Raw genomic sequence first — 20,337 nt, forward strand, 5'->3', positions numbered from 1 at the left:
CTTAATTGCTGGGCTCACTGTCTTAAACACTATGACTTTTGTTTATATGGGGTTTGCATGTATAAAAATTAACCAACACAAAGTTTTTGGTTGTTTTTTCTTTTAAGAACCATTTCAAATTCTTTCCCAGCAATTCCCCACTCCCAAGCAAACCCATAATAATATAGATTACTTCATACATATCGGTATAGAATTCATTAACAAAAGTGAAAACAGGCAATGTCCTTAGATTCAATGATCTCCATGAGAGTTAGCTCTTAAAGACAAATTAAACTCAGTTTTGTCTGCAGACTATAATCATTCTCTAAAATTCTTGCTATTTGATTTCTGGAGAGAAAAATATTAAAATCAGAAAAGGGTGAGGTACAAAAATACCATTTATTATTGTAACTAAAGGTGGAAAACCTGAAGCAGCAGCAATTGGAGCCACGCCTACAATTTTGTCAGATTCTCAATAGCATTTGAAGGAAAAATGAATCCTTTGTAGTAAAGCCCTTAGAAAAATACTAGAGCCATGCCAGAGAAGCAGGATGAAGTGGTGCCTTCAGGTGCAATGAAAAGTTGCAGTTGAACCATTTGTCTTCCCCATTGCCCATGTAAGATTCAGGAACTAGGAAAAGATGGCGAAGCTACATGAAATTTGACCAAGCAAGTCTCAGAAGCTTTTTTGTTCCATTCTGCAACAGTGCAGAACTAACACAATCCAAAGTCACGACAGGTTCTCTTGAGTTCTCTATCAAGACACAGGATAAATGCTGTAATTCATTTCTCATTACATTTTCTGGGGGAGAAATAATAAATGTACCTACAATATTGGCTGACCAAGACATTAATAGGCCTCCTGTCCTCACCTCTGTGAAAATTACTTTGTTTATAACTTCTAATGGCTTTAAACTCTACCAGATAAAATATAATGATTAATATCTGCTATGCCATATAACAAGAACATACAATAGGTTATTTTATACAATAGTATATATAATTTTGATACAGTGGTATGCGGCAGCAGTAGGCTCAATCAACAACAGTCTGGACCCAGCCTTACTGTGGATTTGTCTCGGAAAGTGCAGCTTTCCATCTCTGTTTCATTTAAATCATTTTTTTAAAGATCAGTAAGCTACATACTAATCTTAGTGGCAGCTTCACATACTAAACTGCAAAGACTGCAGGAATTTTCGTATCAACTGACTTTATCCTTTTAATTCTAGTCAGAGTATATATTGCAGCCAGCAAAGGTGACCCATGCATAGAATCCAGCTTCCACCTTTTTGGATGTCATTGCATGTATACATAATGATGGTGCATGAGAAAGTAAAAAGCACACCGAAAATCCAATGCCAAATTTGCAAGACACTGTGAAGCACAGAAGTAGCCAATGTAGCCCCCCCCCCCAGCTGTTGCTGGACTCCATCTCCCATCAGTCCCAGCCAGCATGGCCAATGGTTGGGAATGATGGGAATTCCACCCAGCATATATATATATTTCCCAAGCTCATCAGATTCACCAGTTCCCTCACAACAAAAGCAGTAAAATTAAATAGCTATGCACATTTATGAAGGGCTATGCTCTCCTATCCAAACAAGAATAACCTTAATGTTACTTCAAGATGTTCTTGACGTTTATCTGAACAGAAAACAAGGCACAGCATATCTATTTGAGCTCAGAGGCTGGGGGAATATTGTTTTCCAATATACATTTTTATTAGACACTGTTTTAAAGTAATGCAGGAATCTAGTATAAAGGAAAGTAGAAAAGGTGGTTAACATGGGGGGGTGTTCACTTTCAGTTTGGCAACCCCAGCCTCCTTAATACTTCCCCAGTTCAGTAGCTTGCACTGCTGAACCAAAAATAAAATGTTAAAAACTCAAGTGCAGACGTGGCTTTCATCTTAACATTATTTGGGAACATGAATTAGGCATGCCATATCACTACCAACTGGTGCTTGAACTGTGGAATACATGCCGTGGTTCATCCTTACTACTTCTGGTGAAGTATGCATTTCCACTTCTCAATATTAGTAATATAAAATGTGAATTCAAAGGGTTTACTATTCCACCAGTGAGAAGGGTCATAAGAAACAAAATGTAACATAATCTAATACATTATGGATCAGAGCAGAGATTTACTTCATCTAAATCAGTGGCATTCAGTATGTGCATTTGATTACAGAATGTGGCCATAGTCAGCTCATGCTATATACTGTTGCATGATATTTGCCTTCATCTGATAAGTTACGTTGTGCAAAGCTCTCAGCCTAAGTGAAAAAGCTCAAGTGCTTATTGAAAAAGATTCCTAAAATCAATGCCAAGCAAATGGTTGCATATTTCTACATATCAGAAACGCCATTTGGAACAGCATCTTCATTCTTTATGTTAGGGTGGATGGTTTTGACCATTTTCACAAACTACAACTCAAAATAGTGTTGTTGTTTTTCAGTCAATCACCATGCAATAAACTTACTTTGTTAGCTCAACAAAGCATCCAGTCTGCAATTCAGCATACATTAATCACAACAGTGTAATTCAATGTTGTGGGAGCAGTGCCCTGTTCAGACAGCAAGACTTCCCCTTTCTCTCCTCCCACACCCATGTTCCCCCAAAATCTACTCCAAAGGGAGATGGGAGGTGTGTATGATTTTATGCTGTGAACCTCCCTGAGATCTACAGGGCAGAATACAAATTTAATAAATAATAATAATAATAACAACAGGTGACTATGGAGTGGGAGGAGCAAAAGTTGAAATCCTGTTGTGCAAGTGAACATCTGTTGGAGTCAATCCAGTATCTTTTCAAGGATTAAAAAATGACTTGAGTACTTATTTGAATACATGCTGTATCATTTTCAATTCTTCACAGCTCACTGAAAAGGGACAGGTCTTGTGACTATCCATGATTCAGGGGCATGTCAGGCTTCTTGGAAATCTATGTATTCTTCAGATCATAAATTCCCTTAATTTGCCCCCAGCACAGCTCCAATTCACCTCTAGCACACACCCTTTTCAGCCCTACGGATCAGTAACATTAGTGGAGCAAGTACCACGGAGGTTTCTGCAATGGCAGGGAGAGTGCATCCAACATCAGTTCTCCCTCTCTCAGAGAAGAAGCTCTGATGCCTCCCATGGACCATGATATCGCGGGGTTGATCTTGCTATTTAAGAAAACAAACAACCCTCGCCATAATTACGCCTGTTGGTTTTCTGGAAATGCCTATAGAATAAAAAGGTTGATTTGAAAACAAATCTTGATAATCCAATGGAATTATTTTATAAACCCGTAAACCAGAATATTAACAACACTGGTAATCAGAATCTTTGTCAAATTCTTGGCCACCATATTTGTTCATAATTAATACAAAAGTCAACATGGTTAATGCAAGTATCATTATATTCATATTTCAGAGTTCTTATTGCTTTCTCCCCACCCCATTTCACAGCATGCCTCAAGAAAAAAAAGTGATACTCCAGATCATTAAAATGTTAAAGAAGTAAGGCCTTTAATGCAGTATACAGTAGAGCCACTGGCTCTTATATCCCACAGCAGAATTACCTATTCTATTTCTCCCTTATGACAATCTAAAGCTTTTAACTTGCCTACAGCTTGACTTAAATTTCTGGTTCCATTGGAAGCTAAAATACTGCATTTCCTTCAAATTACCGACCTTCCAAAAAGTTATGAGCAATGGAAAAAAAACCCTCCAGCACCAAAAAGAACAAGGTTACTCTGCAGTCTTCAAGCCACTCATTCCCTGTATTTAAATGACTTTCAAGGAAGTAAGCTTTGAGGGATGCATCCTATTCTTTTCATGATACTTTACAAAAAAATATGTATTTTGGAGCCTTGTTAGGTTTTTGTATTGTGCTTCAGTGTGTTCTTTTTACAGACTTCACAAAAGGTAACATCTGTTCACTTCTAGCCTCCATTGTGCTTTGAATTCTTTCACACCTGATTTAAAACTACATTGTGTCTGCAATCCAGCACAGAAGTAGGTGAGATAAACCCATTGATTTCAGTGGAGTTAAAATATAGCTAAGGGACAATTCTATGCACACTAGAATATGTTGCATTGATTTAGTAGGACTTCCAAGTGAACGTACGTAGGATCAAACCTTCGCCTCTGTGTTGAATTGTTGCCTATGTGTTTATATGTAACAGTACTTCACATGCAACAGTCATATAAGCAGCAACACAATCTGCTAGTCAATACTTCAATATTAGAAATTTCATACCATTTTCTCCAGTTAGCAAATGACATAGAACACCAGCCAGCCAAAGTTAAGACGTTCAAGTCACACTGATGTTAGTTAATGGCAGTGTTAAGCATGTGGTTAATTTTCTCCCACTAAAATCAATGGGAACTCATTAAATTTGGCTGGATTGTGTCCACTAAATCTAGGGTCATTATTTGCAACAGACCACCAGAACTCCCAGTATTAGATTCTCTTTTTTTCCATAGAAATTTGATGGCTTTCACTGCAGACTCTTCTTTCTGCCATTCAGTTTTCTTTTATTGCACAGACTGCTTTGTACTGTTAATACACATCAAAGAGCCCTTTCTACAGTAGGTGGTATTTGGTCTTTTTATACTTTTCTCAATGCTGCTGATGTCCGTTACTGTTTAATGTGTAGCGTTGTAAGGAGAGATCCAGATATTAAGTGTTTAAGTTTTATGTCCCTACTGTAGATGGAATGTACAATATCATGGTTAATTAGAGTAGCATAGTAAATTATGAATGCTTTTTCCCCCATGAAGATTTAAATGGAATGTGAACATGTTGCTGATTTCCTTGGTTAATTGTAAATGCTGAATTGTAGTACTAAGTAGTTGCATTTTTGTCTGTCTCAATAAATTTTAATTTGTCTGCGAGTCCCCATTGTCTGACTTCTGTTTTGTTAAATTTCTGGAATATAATGAAGTAGCATTCACCACTTTGTCTAGAGTGAAAAATATGCTCTAATGTAGTGGTATGAAGTAAAGATAGGCAAGATCTGGACCAAACTACCCTCCAAGTTATAGCAATCCATGCCTCGCTTAACCTGGAAGACAGATGGAGACCCTGTTACTACCTCTGCTACAATTTGTTGGCACTTTGTGAAATTGAACATATCTACATTGGCCTTTATTTAACTATGCATACCAACATCACTAGAACTGCTCCATGCATGTAGCTCTGGTGAAACAGACTGGGGGAACTCCCTTATACTGAGTCAAACCATTACTTTATCAAGCTCAGTACTGTGTATAATGACTGTTCTGGCAGCTTCTCTACCCACAAATAGGGCTGATAGTTTTCACATCCCTCTAGCTTATACATAAGACTTTCTTTAGCTGGACTGAAGTTAATGCCTTTTAAAAAAAACACTTTAAGAATCCCCCACTAGGAAGATTAGCATTGCAAGGGAAAACCTATGCTGCATTACCAGCTTATAATGAAAATAGTATAACTAAAGTAAGCAATTTGTTTCTGGGTGTGGGTGCTGCAATGCACATGAACTGCACAGAATGACTTCGCGATCTGTGCTGGAGAAAGCCAATTCCTCTCACCTGGAAATTAATTGCTAGTGGGTAAAACCCACCCACCTTGATTGATAAAAGGCATGTTATTCAAAGCAGGAGGAAAGGGCTCTAGCTCAAGTGCGTGATTTGCATGCAAAAGCTCACAGGTTCAATTCCCTTGGCATATCCAAGTAAAGTTGGGAAAGTGTATGTCTATAACCCTAGAAAGCAATTGCCAACCACTATGAGGGTTCTCCCAATCCTCCAGAGTGGTGTGCATTCTTGGCTAAAAAATTTAAAGCTTGCTGACATCTTTCACATGGCAGCTTTTTCCCTGTTGCAAGTTGTTACAAGCCTCCTTTACAGGTTTCTAAGAGGTCTTACAATGTGAAGCTATCTAAAACACTGCCTGCAGAGTTCTGAAGAATTTGGGGAGCAACGTAGGATTAAAAAGAAAACCTTAAATGAAATTTTGAACTTAAAGCACAATGATGGAAGGTTTTTGTTTTGTTTTTTAACAACGAACAATTTAGATATCCTCTGTGCTCTGCAAGCAACATTTTCAACAGCCTCACTTTTTGCAAAGTCCATGGACAAAAGGTAATACAGGGAAATACAGAACAGTTTTGACACAGAAAAGTACAGAAACAGAACAATTGCTCTGTGAAGGCCCCAGTCTGACCAAAAACTATCCAGTTGTCAATGGGTTTTACATGCATGCTCACCTACATGTACAGAGGAAAAATAGGTAAAACATATTTACCTCCTATTAGTAATTACAAAATATAACTGACTATTTATTTTGCTGGCTGTTAGTTTGTTTGAATATTTGAAATCATTTTATAAAATTGAAAAAACAAGTCTCAGCACTAAGCAGTTTAGATCTGTGGTGGGCACAGCAATGGGAAAGACAGGATTTATTGCAGGTCAGGCCAGCTCTGCAGCAAAAGCCCCACTTGATTCTGCACCTCCTCAGAGAAGCCTGGCTTGCTACCCACAGATCTTAGGTTGGCACAGCAGTGCTAGAAACATAAATTCCGGCAAGTAATGAAGAGCTACAGTGGCCTGGCTAGTAGTGTTGATAGCAGTGGTGGCAGTCGCAGGTAGGTAACAGGCTATTCGGCAGACCGTTTCATGGGTCCCTTGTGTGTGTTTATGTAAGAGACAAAGACTGAAGCCCTTTTCAAGAATTCTATACTTGCCTCAAACAAAATACGTGACGAAGGAAGTGGAGACATGTGCCTAATTCCACTCCACCATTCTTTCGGTTGCCCTCCAACTCGGGGAGTGCACTACTTCTGCCCCTCTTTCATCGTTCTGGAAAACCAGAGTTTTAAAGCACGTGGGGAGCTTTCACAAGTACAGGAGGCTCCCAACTTCAGAATTTTCTTCACTGTGATTTGGAGACTGAACTAAACAATGATGGAGGCAGACCTAACACATTCATCCCAACATGGTGCCTTCCATATGTTTTGAACTACAACTCCTATTAGCCCCACTCAGCATGGCCAATGGTCAAGGATGCTGGGATTCGTAGCCCAAAATATCTGGAGGTCACCACATTGATGACCTCTGCTATAGTCACTCCTCGTTTCTTTCAGGGCACTATTACCTTGATTTCATCACACTGGGATGTATTATAAGCACAAAATGTAAAATAAATATTACCTTCTTGTGAGCTTCATTGATAAAACTTAGTCATAAACTCACCTTCAGTTTTGTTCTTAGCTGTTTTTCAGCTGTTAGTAACAAAATTACATGTCAAATATATGTAAATTGCCAAACTGTAAGAGCATCCAAACTGCTCCCCAAAGCAAAAACTTGTCAAAGCTGTTCAAAATGTTTGTTATACTGTACTAAAGAGATTTGCTACGCTCACATTCTAGAATGATTCCAATGGAGAAGCCCAAACCACAACAATTGTGAGAACCTAATTAGGGATTAGATAAAGGTTCTTTCAAATACATATAGTGCATTTTGTTACAGGCACAGAGCCTTTAGGGGGAATTAAATGTTACACTAAGGCAAATTATTCTGTCAGGGCAAGAATTTGGGGTTGCCAGACAGAGCGATCCCCCCTTCTTCCCTGCCATTCTCTTCCAGCAGTTGTCCTCACCCCAATCTTGGGGGGCACAGGGGCGCACCAGGAGGGGGAGAACTCATTAGTTGAATGCCATCCTTTGTCATGAAAAGTGATGGAAATATTGAGGTTAGTTATGCACACAAAAGCCAGCATCAAATGAGCAGTCTATACTGGTTGTCCATACCACCATACCACTAATTACATACTGGGCAAAAACTACTATGGAATCAATACAAGCCCTCTGTGCTACATGCTGACTAATGTTTGCCGCCTTCCACAGATGTTTTTGTTAAAAGAAAAAAATACTCTTTGGGAGATGGTAACATGCATCTATTGTGTAAGGTCTAGTTTGCCTAATTAGCAATGCACTCATATACATGTCTACTCAGATGTAAGTCTCACTGAGTTCAAGTTAGTAAATATAGGACCGAGGCTTCGTTCACTTAAAGCAGCTGCATTAGAGAGACTAGCCAAAGCGCCAATCAATTCTTTCTCTACCAACTACTTTTCATGCAGAAACTAGCAAAAAGCGGCACTGATTGATTGGACATTGACAGAAGCAAAAGGAACTGACAGCACCTTTGCTTTTATTATGCAAGCTAAGTTATTTAAGGAGAGACGCCAAGGGCTAAATCAGACACTTGCCGGCTCGTGCCTGACATTTAGAAAAGCCCACAAGAAAGTTCCCTCATTCTTATTCCCGTCCTGAATGCTCTTCCAATACTTTTCCAAGCTGGGGTTTCCCTGAAGGAGCAGCATGCCTTAGCTTAACAAAATGCACTGATTATTTCCAGCTTGTCAGTCTGTAATTTGAATTTATTGTTTGTGGGTTTTATTTACAAATGCTCATTACTCTCCCATTTTCCTCATCTATCCTCTAAGTTCCCTTCCAGCTTTTTCAATTATTTCCCCATATTGTCAGTTTATCAATTATATCACTAAGATTCATTCTTGGTGAACACAATTTGTTCCTATTGCATGAATTTTGACAGCATGATTCATTCTGGAGCTCAGTATGGAATTCAAAGACATGGTGCTTTTAGAGCAAAACAAATATGCAGGAAACCTTTTGCCCCTGAATGAAACATGTTGGCAGGATACATCAGTGGGGAAACTGTCTACATTCACACCACACTTTAAAGCAACAGAAATAGAGTAATCTCTGATCATATTAATTTCATTGCCTTATCTAACTCCTTTTAGTGTAGTAGGGTTGTGGTTTGGTATGCAGCATTATGCTAAAGTGCCGAAGTCCCACAATCTATTTGCCACCCATCTCCAGGTGAAAAAGATAGAGAAAGCATCATCAGGCTCTTCAAGAGTTCAGAACATCTCCCCTTGAAGTATAGGAAAAGCATTTGGTTGGTTGGTTGGTTTTTTTAAATTTTGACAGATTAAGGGAGAACATAAACAGAAGTTTAAAAAATTAAGAACTGTAAAAATAATAGATTTCTTATTTTCTCTTAAACTACTACAACTTAGGGTCACTCAATGAAAATGAATCTCAGTCTTGACCTTACTGTCAACTTGTCAGTCTTATTTCATTTATTTTATAAATATGTGTGTTTTCCCTTCCAAAAGTTTAAAGCAGCTTACAAAATATTTATTTAAAATCTATTGAAGATGAAAATACTCTTGTCATTAAGACAAGTTACCAAAGAGAACCCAAACAGCTGTGGGAATGTGGCGAACTCGATCTACGGTTGGAAAAATGAGAAAATTGGGAAAATCAAGACCGACAGATTTGTCCACCTCTAAGGCAGAGCTAAAGTGCTCATCCCACTGCCTCCTTCTCATGTGGTCACTTCTCATGTAGCCTTCACATGAAGAGGGTATAAAATACCATGTTCAATTAACTAATGCAATTCAGTAGCACAAGATGTGACAATAACCATTAACTTAAATTGCTGGGGTTTTTTAAAAAAAAATCATTTATAGGAAAAAGGTATATCACTGGCTATTGGTGATTTAACCATTATAACTAAATGGAGCCACCAATGTCTGAATGGTAGATGCTGGGGACAGCCAAAAGAGTTCAGCTCTTCATCCAAGGATCACAGGATGGTTTACAAAATAAAACCAAAAGTATATATAACATAGTAACAAATAAAAACAATACCCACCCCCCACTTTTAAAAGGCCATAGGTTGTTTAATTAGCTAAATGCCTGGGAGAAGAGGGATGTTTTTGCCTAGCACATAAAGATAGGCAACAAAGGCGCCAGGTGAGCCTCCCTGCAAAGAACATCCCACAAACAGGGAACCACCACAGAAAAGGCCCATTTTCATATTGCCGCCTTCCAGACCTCTCACGGAAGAGGCACATGAAGAAAAGCCTCAAATGGTTATTATTCACATGGTCCAAGTTGGTTCATATGGGGGGAGGTGGTCCTCTGCTGTTTGACTTCAGTCCCCATTCCCTGACCATGCCGGCTAGGGCTGATGGGAGTTGGAGTCAAACACCACATTGTCCATTCCTGGACTAGATGGACCTTAGCCTATACAAGCAAAACATCCTTCACTGGTTGCTTTGACAATGCTGTTATGCTTTCTAAGTAAGTTTCTTGCGTTATGACTTCGCTTACAAACTAACCCATACTTCTATAGTTCAGCTTTATTTCAAGTTACCAAAGTAACAGCCCAATAAGGTTTCACAGGGCTGAAAAATTATCCAAGCCTTTGAATTTCTTCAGATCAGATAAAGTTAAGATGAAGTGTGCTCCTTCGTTTAGTTATTCTCAATAAGGAACACCCAAGAGGATCTTTGTGTTTCATAACAAAGTGCTTTCTTTACAAAAGGAACACAAAAATGATGAGCTTCTCTCGCATACACACATTTTTTACATAGCTCTGGGTTTCAAGTGGGCTGATGACAGAAGTGCTTCCTAGCCTTGCATGTAACAATAACAATCTGACTTTTAGAATCTATCATTTCCTTTCCCCATATCATGGGGTGTGTAGAACCTGGTAATTTGCAAGGATCAGGATGTGAAGGACTTTCTTTCCCTGCTGCATTCATTTCCGCATTTCAAGTGGTTCAAGGCACGTGTTCTCTGCTTTTACACATTTATTTAGATGGTGTGCATTTCTCTATATAGATCTTTCCCCGCAACATTCATCCCAAGGCTGTGCAGTGTCTGCAGCTGATCTGGAGCTTGATGAAGCACAATAGGGAGAATCTTCAAAATGACTGTCGTACATGGCATCAGAGAAGCCATTTGTTAAGCTTTACATAAGGCTCTGGTCTCTCATGGCCAACTTTGATTGCTTTCCAGATGGGAATGAAAAAGTAACCATTGAAATTCTCAGAGAAAGGGTGGGGAACACTTCAAAGGGCTAGCCAGTAGCATTTTCCTCACTATTTCCTGATTCAAATCTGTCCTCGCCTCAAAGCTTCTCCTCTAGGTATTGCTGAAGAATGCTTCAAAACCTCTCTGTGTGCAAGCCCCTTTTATGTCCACAGAGCCTGAGCCAATGCAAGGCTTTGAAGATCACACTGCTTGGCTATTCAGAGGGAAATTGGGGGGAAATGTTTAAAAAATGAGAAAACAGGTGATCAGCTGCTCTTTGCATTCGCCCGTCTCGAACGACTTGGGAAATTCAAAAGGAAGGATAGAAATATACGGTTCTTTCCCAATTCTGTGACAGGCACAACCATATACAACCCGAGTGGCTGCTGCTATTGATTTTGTTAACATTTTAAGAGGTAAAACTCAGTGTTTGATTGGGCTTTAGCATTTGTTACCCTGTTTCTTGGCAAAAAAAAAAAACCTGAAAAATGCACACTGAACATTCAAATCCTGTTCTCAACGCATCTAAAACAGAGCCTGCTTCTGACTGCTCAGCACATGTACGCATTAAAAAAAATTCCCTGCCAGCTATTGATATCTGATTTGGTCAATTTAAGTTTCATCTGCAGAGTCTGTAGTTGAAAATACATTGTTCAATCAGCGCATTGTAGTCACCAAAAGCATCAGCCCTGTCATCTCTCCACCGTAATGTTTAGTTCATAGCACTTAGTAGACCCAATGTGACATTACTGCAGCGAGTTTCCCTTTCTCTGCAAGCAGCAGCCAATGAATTGGAACAAGGGCAGACAAAGGTGGAGTGTGAGGTCACATCACACCATTTGCCGCTTCCTATATTACAGGGAAAACATGGAACTGGCGCTTACGGCAAGACCCATAACACGCAGCTGCATTTTCCACAACTACCAACCAACCATATTCTCAAAACAATATTTTATGATGCTAACAAGCAATGAGGGAGTCATAAAATTCAACCCTGAGATTTATTTTACTTTTATTATGTTGAGTACATTCACTCCTACCTATGAAAATTCTTCTAAGGAAGGCAATATTTCAGAGGAAGAAGAAACAATTTTCTTTTGTGATCCATTCTGCATTCACGGTATGAAAAGTTCATTTTATACAACAATCCATTTCTTGTGGCTGAGGACAGTGTCAAAATATGTTTAAAAAGACATATGGGAATGAATAATAGAGGCAAACACATTTCTGAAAGAATTTTCAGGCAACACTAAGAACATTTTACTATGGAAACAATAAAGGAACTTTATGTCACTCTGAATTTTTGTTCAAAGGTAGAAAATTGAGAGGTAGGTACCATTTGGAATGGGTTTATTATATATCCCAATATAAGCAAATCTCCTTGCAAAATGGACATTTTTTCCAACTAAAAATGCAGTTTTAGAAAATAAAAGTTGAATATATGATATAAAACATTATAGTGTATCATATACTTGTAGGTACCCTGTAAAAACTAGTCTGGTTCATGAATTCCTAAGCATATTGTGTGTGTGTGTGTGTGTGTGTGTGTGTGTGTGTGTGTTTATGTTCCCCAAATACTTGATTGTTCAGCTACTGCAAATCAAAGCTGCACAAACTACATGGATGCCCAGTTTCCACATAATCCTAAACCATTATTCAGTGTTATGAGGGTGAGCCTAGGCAAGTCTTGAGCTTGCATAATCCTCTATCCCTTATCCTTCTCCCCTGTTTCTGCAAGAAATAGATAGAAGATTCCTACTTCCTTTTTAGCTTAACCCCTGTTTAGCACTATGTCCACTAAACTGTGGCTAATCTTAACTATGGTTAGTGAACACAAAATCTGCTTCCTAAATGTGTTTATGAAGAAGAGGAATGCAGTTTCATGGTTTTATTTTTCCCTACGCAGGAGCAGTGACTACCTGTACACCATTAGAGCAGTTGATGGACCCTCCTTACTCTGGCAAGAAAATGAGGCGATAATGAGGCATCTAAGATTTACTACAGTGTCTGACATATTTACATGAAGGAAGTCAGAAAATGAGGCCTATGGCTATCAGACAAACCTAATATAGAAAATAAAATTGATCCAGCAAAATCTTTTAAACTCCATCTCCCTTCCATCCTAGAGGTGGGAGGCATAGAGGAAGAGAGTGCATGAGCTTGAAGCTTACCATAAGTCATCCTCATAATGCTAAGCCATTACATGCTGTAATGCAAACACTCAAGTGTTAGGCTGCACATCTGCATCAAGCATGTCAATCATCTCACAGTATTAAGCATCGGTGAAACAATTCTCAACTGATATTCTACATCTTGATCTTTTCTGTGAGGATTACGCAACCCTACTGAAAGACACCAGGACTTGTTATTTGAAATCATATGAACAAGGATTGTGCAAAGAACTAGTGGGCAAATGTTTGAAGAATGGGCAGGAGGCTCCTAGCACATAGAAAGAATAATCCAAAGCAGTGGTGGCCAAACTTGGCCCTCCAGATGTTTTCGAACTACAATTCCCATCATCCCTGACCACTGGTTCTGTTAGCTAGGGGTGATGGGAGTTGTAGTTGTAGTCTCAAAACATCTGGCGGGCCGAGTTTGGCCACCACTGATCCAAAGGGAAGGAAGGTGAAGAATCAAACAAGGCAGAGGTGCCAAATCCCAAAATCTGCTCTAGGGAAGTTGAATTCCCCTCCAAAAAAAAAATCCTTCTCAGTGGTTCCAACAGGAGAAAAAAATCAGTGTATCAGTTCATTCAGGGTACATGTCAAACATACATCCTGGAACACCTGGTTTTTGCCCTCCACACTATTGGAGCACTGATGGTGGTGAAAGGAGAGCCACAGCAGCAGCAATCAAACCTCCATGGGTGGATTTCCCTTTCTGCCTGTCAAAAAGTATCATAAGATTACCCCAACAATGTGATCCTGTGCATGTTCACTCAAAAAAAAGGTCTCACTGTGTTTGCTTCGTAGTAGGCATGTTGGGGAAGAGAGGCCAGGAAAGCCATTTCTTATCCCATGTTATCTTTTTTACATGTCTTTATAGATAGGTTACAACCCAAACACTTAATGATTTTAAATGAAGTCCCATATGAAGAAATACAAAGCTTTCTAAATGCAGCTCTGTGGAGTATAACATTTTAAAATGATCACTGAATATGTTTTACAGAATATCTGTTCAGAAGGACTGCAATCCAAGGATATACTTGGATATTACAAGCAATATTTGCACAGCATCCACCCAACCATACTTGTGGTATCTTTCAGTCATCCACTGAATGTCCTAATGAAGAGAATATATTTCTTCTGTCTTATGAAAAATAGGTGAAGACCACTTGCTGATTTATCAAAACTAACTAAAAGAAAAATCCTAAATGGTTACTTAAAGGGGCACTTTTTTGTAATTAGCTGAATAAATGGGATGGAAGTTACTATAAACAACGGAAAAGTGTTTACCTAGACATTGGGAAAGTGCATATCAGCTCACTAATTGGCAGTCCCTTAAGACTATGATACAAACTTTGGGTATAAAATAATTTGCTTCATGCATCTCTTAATAAGTGAAGAAAACGCAGATAAAGATCAGTTTTGTGGATATAGTCACACAGGGAATTGAGAAACCTAATTGCTATTTTCACATTCATTCCCCCCACCATTTCTGTTTCTTCCCAGTGACCTACTCCCAAAACAAACAGTTGAGTTTAATAACAGAGCACCAAAGGCTTCTTTCTCAGTCTGTCCCAGGAGGACGGTGTTTAACTTCTCACCTGCTTGAAAATTAGTACTGAAAGCAGTATCCTCTAACTATACAAAAATGATTCACAGCCAAACAGCACCCTTGGAAAAGAAACAGATGAGCTAAATAGACAACAAGTTCACATATAGTGGTGTCATTGAAAGCACTGAGGGTAAAGGAAGACCCTGTTCTCTTAAACTGTTCATATCCCATCACTTCACTCCTTTAGCTCAATTAAAATCGGTGGGATGGTAGACTTAAAAGTCCAACAACATTAGGGAAGGGCATCCAGCGCAAACCCCAGAAGTGTCACCACCCAGTTAGCCTGCAGGGCCAGTGTTTCCCCTGGCCAGAGAATGTGGCACTGCCTTCCTTGGACTGAAAGGACTCCATGGAGGACTCAGTGTGACCAGAGACTCCTCTGTTACATCACAGAAAAAACAAATTGAGGGTGCTGGGCCCCTTTTAAGCAAGGCACTGTCTTCAAGAATGAGTGGGACTCATTATAAGTGGCGGTTGTGCTGCATATATATATATATATATATATATATATATATATGGAGAGAGAGGCGCTGTGGTCTAAACCACTGAGCCTAGGGCTTGCCGATCGGAAGGTCTGCGGTTCGAATCCCCGCAATGGGGAGAGCTCCTGTTGCTCGGTCCCTGCTCCTGCCAACCTAGCAGTTCGAAAGCACGTCAAAGTGCAAGTAAATAAATAGGTACCACTCCGGCGGGATGGTAAACAGCGTTTCCGTGCGCTACTCTGGTTCGCCAGAAGTGGCTTAGTCATGAAAACTGTCTGCGGACAAACGTCGGCTCCCTCAGCCAGTAAAGCAAGATGAGTGCCGCAACCACAGAGTCATTCGTGACTGGACTTAACTGTCAGGGGTCCTTTACCTTTCATATATACCGTGTGTGTGTGTGTGTGTGTGTGTGTGTGTGTGTGTGTGTGTGTGTGTGACATGACTGAGGAGGTGCAGTTGTTCGCTGCTGAAGCAGCATACGAGTTTTGTTTTCATAGACTACAGTCTAAGTACCTTCATTCAACTTGAACCTTTCCATACCTAACCCACTCCTGTCTCAGTCTGCCCTGTATCCAACTTGAACCTCAGCCTGCACCCAGCCTGAGTTTTGCCTTGCCTCAGCACACAGCACAACAGCTAGCAATAATCCTGACTAAAATCCCCTCCCTCTGTGCTGCTATTAATCTTTGGTAGGTGAGTGGGGGAATGCTCCCACTGTTGCCACTGGGAGTCCCACCCGCCTGGTGCAAAGCAGTGTCACCAGGGTAGACATCTGGTTCAGGACTGAGCTAGGAGTTCCAGGAGACTATTATGGGAGGACAGTCAGGGCAGTTCCACTAGGGTGGGATTATTACTTTATCTAAAAGCGAATTATGGTTAAAAAACATCTTATTTGAATATATTTAACAGGGAGGGATCTTCCCATACCCCTCCAGCTTCTCAGTCTTCATAATGGTTGGGGTATTTAAATACCACCTGATATTTAGTGATGTATGATTGTAGTCTGGTACACGACTAAACGACTAAAGAACAAAATACAGGTTGCTGTTCTGATTTCATTCCGCAACCCTTTTTTTTTCATTTTCTTTGTTACTTGCCTGTTTTCTCCTATGTCTACACATTCTGTATGCAAAAGTAAAATTCAATAAAAATGTTTTCATTTTTAAATCTAAAAACACTTTAAAACATTATTTTAATATTAAGCAATTCCCACGAACATTGATCACTGTTAAGTTTGAGAGTTAAATAAAGTTGGGGCCTATTTTAATCCAATTGATGATGACCATCTGCAAAGAGTCACCTGCCAGTACAGCTCCTGCCTGCACAGCTAAATACTCGCTCCTTAGGCTACAGTTCCAAGTTCCTAAAGAGCAGAACCAAGCTGCTTGCATCCTTGCCAGTGCTGCAAGTAGCCCAGCAGAATGTTTGCAAAGGAATAATTATAGTTAATGTCAATTTCGACCTTTTGTTTGATCATCCCAAAGGAAAGCTGTGTTAATAGGTGAGAATTGCATCTCAGCAGACATCAGAGTTGCCAGGGGGCTCAGGAGCAACAGGATTGTTTCAGCTGCTGGCTCTTGGTGATAAATGAGAACTGAGACAACTGCTAGGAGATTTGCAGCATATTGGCAGCAACAAGCTGATCAGGAGTGACATCAGCGTAGCTGTGGCACTGTGCCAGCACGCTACAAATCAGGCACATTTAGGCCTCTTCCTTTTTCTCAATTTGCCCACTGGGGAATGACAATTATTATGGCTAGCCAGGGTTTAGAATCATCCAACTTGCAATCAATAGTAAGTTATTGTATTGGCAGTTGCCCTGTGTTTGATGACAGCCTGACAACTTTCACAGCACTGACCTTAATGAATGGTCTCTGTGCAATGTCAAGTGGAAGCCAGAGAAGTGCCTTAGCCATGCTTTGCAGCAGGAGGATGATTATCATTTTCAAGTCATTTTAGAGACATAAAGGAGCAGAACAGAAAAGGGTTGTCAGGTAACTTATAGGAAGTCTATGGGGACACACTCAAGAGCATTAAAAGGGGGCTTCTTTCACCTTAGCGATCCTGACTTAAATGGGATGGTTATTGGCAAGTGAAAAAGTGGATGTTTCCCTCCCTTTCAGTGTACAGTTCTATCTGTGAATATGGGACACACACATGTCACATAGATGTATTTTTGAAACTGGCTAGGAGGAGAGAGGGCTGTTGCTTGTGGGCTTCCCATAGGCATCTGGTTGGCGGCTGTGAGAACTAGATGCTGGGCTGGGTAGGCCTTGGGACTGATCCAGAAGAGTTCTTTTGTTCTTATGACTTGAGATTGTTATTATAGAAGGAAAGGAAGTTGGATTATTCTCTTTAATTTTTCTGTACAAAAGTAGCTGTCATGTAGTTATTGGTGAGAACCAAAGAATTTACAGTACCACAAGTTAAGTAGATGAGAGAGTTGTTTTACTGTTTGCAACTTTTGTCTATTTTAATACCTATAAAATACTGAAGCGAACATCAGTTATTAGGTGGACTATCAACTGTATAAATAAATAAAACACCTTCTAGCTAGTTGATTTTGTAAAGCTGAGCTGGGAGAAGGGAGCCAGGCTCTGATTTTTAGTTTAGGTGCTGAAGTTTAATAATGCATTGTTTTAATGTAGGCAGGCTATGTTGAAACTAATATTTCTAATTGAAGTTGCAGCAAAACAATAAAAAAGAAAAGTTTAAATGTTGTATGTAGTAAAAGCATGGGCAGCAGCTGATCTCCCAGCCTCTGACTCTCATTTGTAAGACGAGAGTGAACAAGGAGTTGATAGTGTTTAAGAATTCTGTCTTGCCATTTTGTTTTGTGAGCTGCCCAGTGAACTCTTATTATGGGGCACCTACATAAATGCAGAAAAATGAATAGATAAATGTATGCCTTGATCAAATCATCTTTCTAAACAACAACCTGGAATTGCTTCTATGCCTTAGGCCACTGGTTGCTTTTGACTTGTTTGCCGTGTTACACCCACTTGCTATGCACCTGCTAGATCCTCGCTACATACTGCCATGTGAATCAAAATTTATGACCTATAAACAGCATTAACCTTTTTTTCTGGCATTCAATCATTTCACTCCTTTGTTAATTAACTGGGGAAGAATGGGAAGGGCATTTTTAAATACCCATGGGAACAGGAGGAAGGGGAGGGGCGGCAAAATGGGCATGAGTGAAGGAGGCAGCCTGATGGCACTTGAGGGCTGACATACAGCCTTCTTGATGAACAGCCCACAAAAACCTGGGATAGAAAATCTCCAAGGCAAGGTACTAGTTTTATGGTGCAAAATGCTTCTCTAAGCTGTTTTCCTAAGATATACTTCCTCCCAAATGCTAAGAAGTTAAAATCAGCATCTAAAGATAAAGCCAAACTTTATAGAGATGCTCAACCTTGTTTAGAGAAAAATGAACCCGGATTTTGTACTTATCACCATGCTCGATAACAGCTTAATCCAAATACATTCAACCTAATCAAATTACTATCTCTGAAGGCTACAGGGATAAATTTACAGTGTTGGAATCCTATTTATACAGTGAAATCCTTTAAACTAAATAGCTGGGATTGGACAGGGTAGCTAATAAATGAAAATATGCTGTACCAAATAAAATATATAGCCTATTTCATCTGCCTTAACAAAACTTATTTAGCTGGTAGGTTCACTGGAGTATCAAAGGAGGCCTGGAAAGGTGAAATTAATCATGGAAAAGTGAAGTGTAGCAAGAGGCTTATCGAAATCTTGATGCTGTAAAAGTTGCTAGTGGGGTGTGATTTCTCTGATGAAAATTTCATTTGCATCAAGAGCTTAAACATGTTTTTGCACTTGATGTTAATATCACACATAAATGTGACTGGATGACACTGTTACAAAGCAAAGCCCACTCAATGTGCAGGGCAGTAGAAGAGGAGGATGATTAATACTGATGAATGCTGTTTTCCTGACTCTTAGAATCCAATTAAATTGCTGAAGTCCTGAAGGTGAAGAGAGAAGAAATGTCTAGTTTCGACAGCAATAGTTTTATATATCCATTAAAACTGAGGAGAAACAGCGACTTCTAAAGGAGGAAGGAGACACTTCTTTTACTCATCTTATTTAACCCAATCTCCAACCCTTGTGCCCAGGGCTACCTTCAACGTGGCATTTTTTGTTGTTTGCAACACAAGGGAGCATAATCTACACTTCCCTGTTCTTAGCCTTAGCCAATAAGACGCATTTCTTTACCGATTTATCAGATTTGTGTTCCACTCTTTCCCCCCATTCCTCAGGGAACTATATATGGGGGTTATCCACAGTACCCCCAACCACTCTCTGAAAGTACTCATCTAAGGAAGTTCATGCAGCAGGGCAAACCTGAGTTTTGAACCCTATTCAAAATCTAACATTCAATCCACAATACTTCACCAGCATTGAGAAACTCATCAGAACCACCTACACAGATATAATCGGAACCAGCCTGTGAGTTGCTGTTCTCAGGCTCTGACATGGCTATGATATGGACAATTCCAGCCCCAGCAACATATCCTACAACAGTGTTTGAAGCTGTCATATAAATAGTTGGGGTAAGAAGGAATGAAGGAAGTCAGTTGTGCTCTTTGTCTGAAACGTGTTTAATAAAACATGATCTGGAAGCTGTCTGCGGACAAATGCCGGCTCCCTCGGCCTATAGAGCGAGATGAGCACGCAACCCCAGAGTCGTCCGCAACTGGACCTAATGATCAGGGGTACCTTTACCTTTAAATGTTCTATATAAGTGAAATAATAAACTCTTTGGTAACATTTTGTACTAAAATAGTTTTACTATAGTTGTCCCAAGTAATTTCCCCCTATTTCTGTTTGACGTTACATCCAGCTGAGCATCTGATGACACATTTTATAATTTACCTTTAGAAATCTTTTAATTGCCAGTTTCTCAAAATCCATTAAAGAGGCTCTCTATGTACCAGACTATATTTTAGTATTTATATAATCACTCCGCTGAAGGTACCTCCTTCCTATATTAGAAGGTCACTCAGTAAGACACTATTTCAGAAACTTCCTCTCTCCAGTATATTAGGTTTGGCTAATAAGAAAACTTAGTTATGACCTTTTAACTGTTTGTTAAATGTAACATGAGGTCAATAAAAGATACACAAATTCTGAAGACATTTTAAAATGTGTCCCTTACACCAGAAAGAGGGAACCTTTTTCCA

At 39.6% G+C, this 20,337-nt stretch overlaps 1 long non-coding RNA gene across 1 annotated transcript in view; it reads right to left on the reverse strand.

Moving 5' to 3' along the window:
• Positions 1-20,337, reverse strand: part of LOC128407901 (uncharacterized) — a 101,317-nt gene that overhangs the window by 3,193 nt on the left and 77,787 nt on the right. The gene's annotated exons all lie outside the window — the stretch shown is intronic.

This window comes from Podarcis raffonei, chromosome 2 (assembly GCF_027172205.1).
Source record: "Podarcis raffonei isolate rPodRaf1 chromosome 2, rPodRaf1.pri, whole genome shotgun sequence".
In the NCBI taxonomy this organism is placed as follows: Eukaryota; Metazoa; Chordata; class Lepidosauria; order Squamata; family Lacertidae; genus Podarcis; species Podarcis raffonei.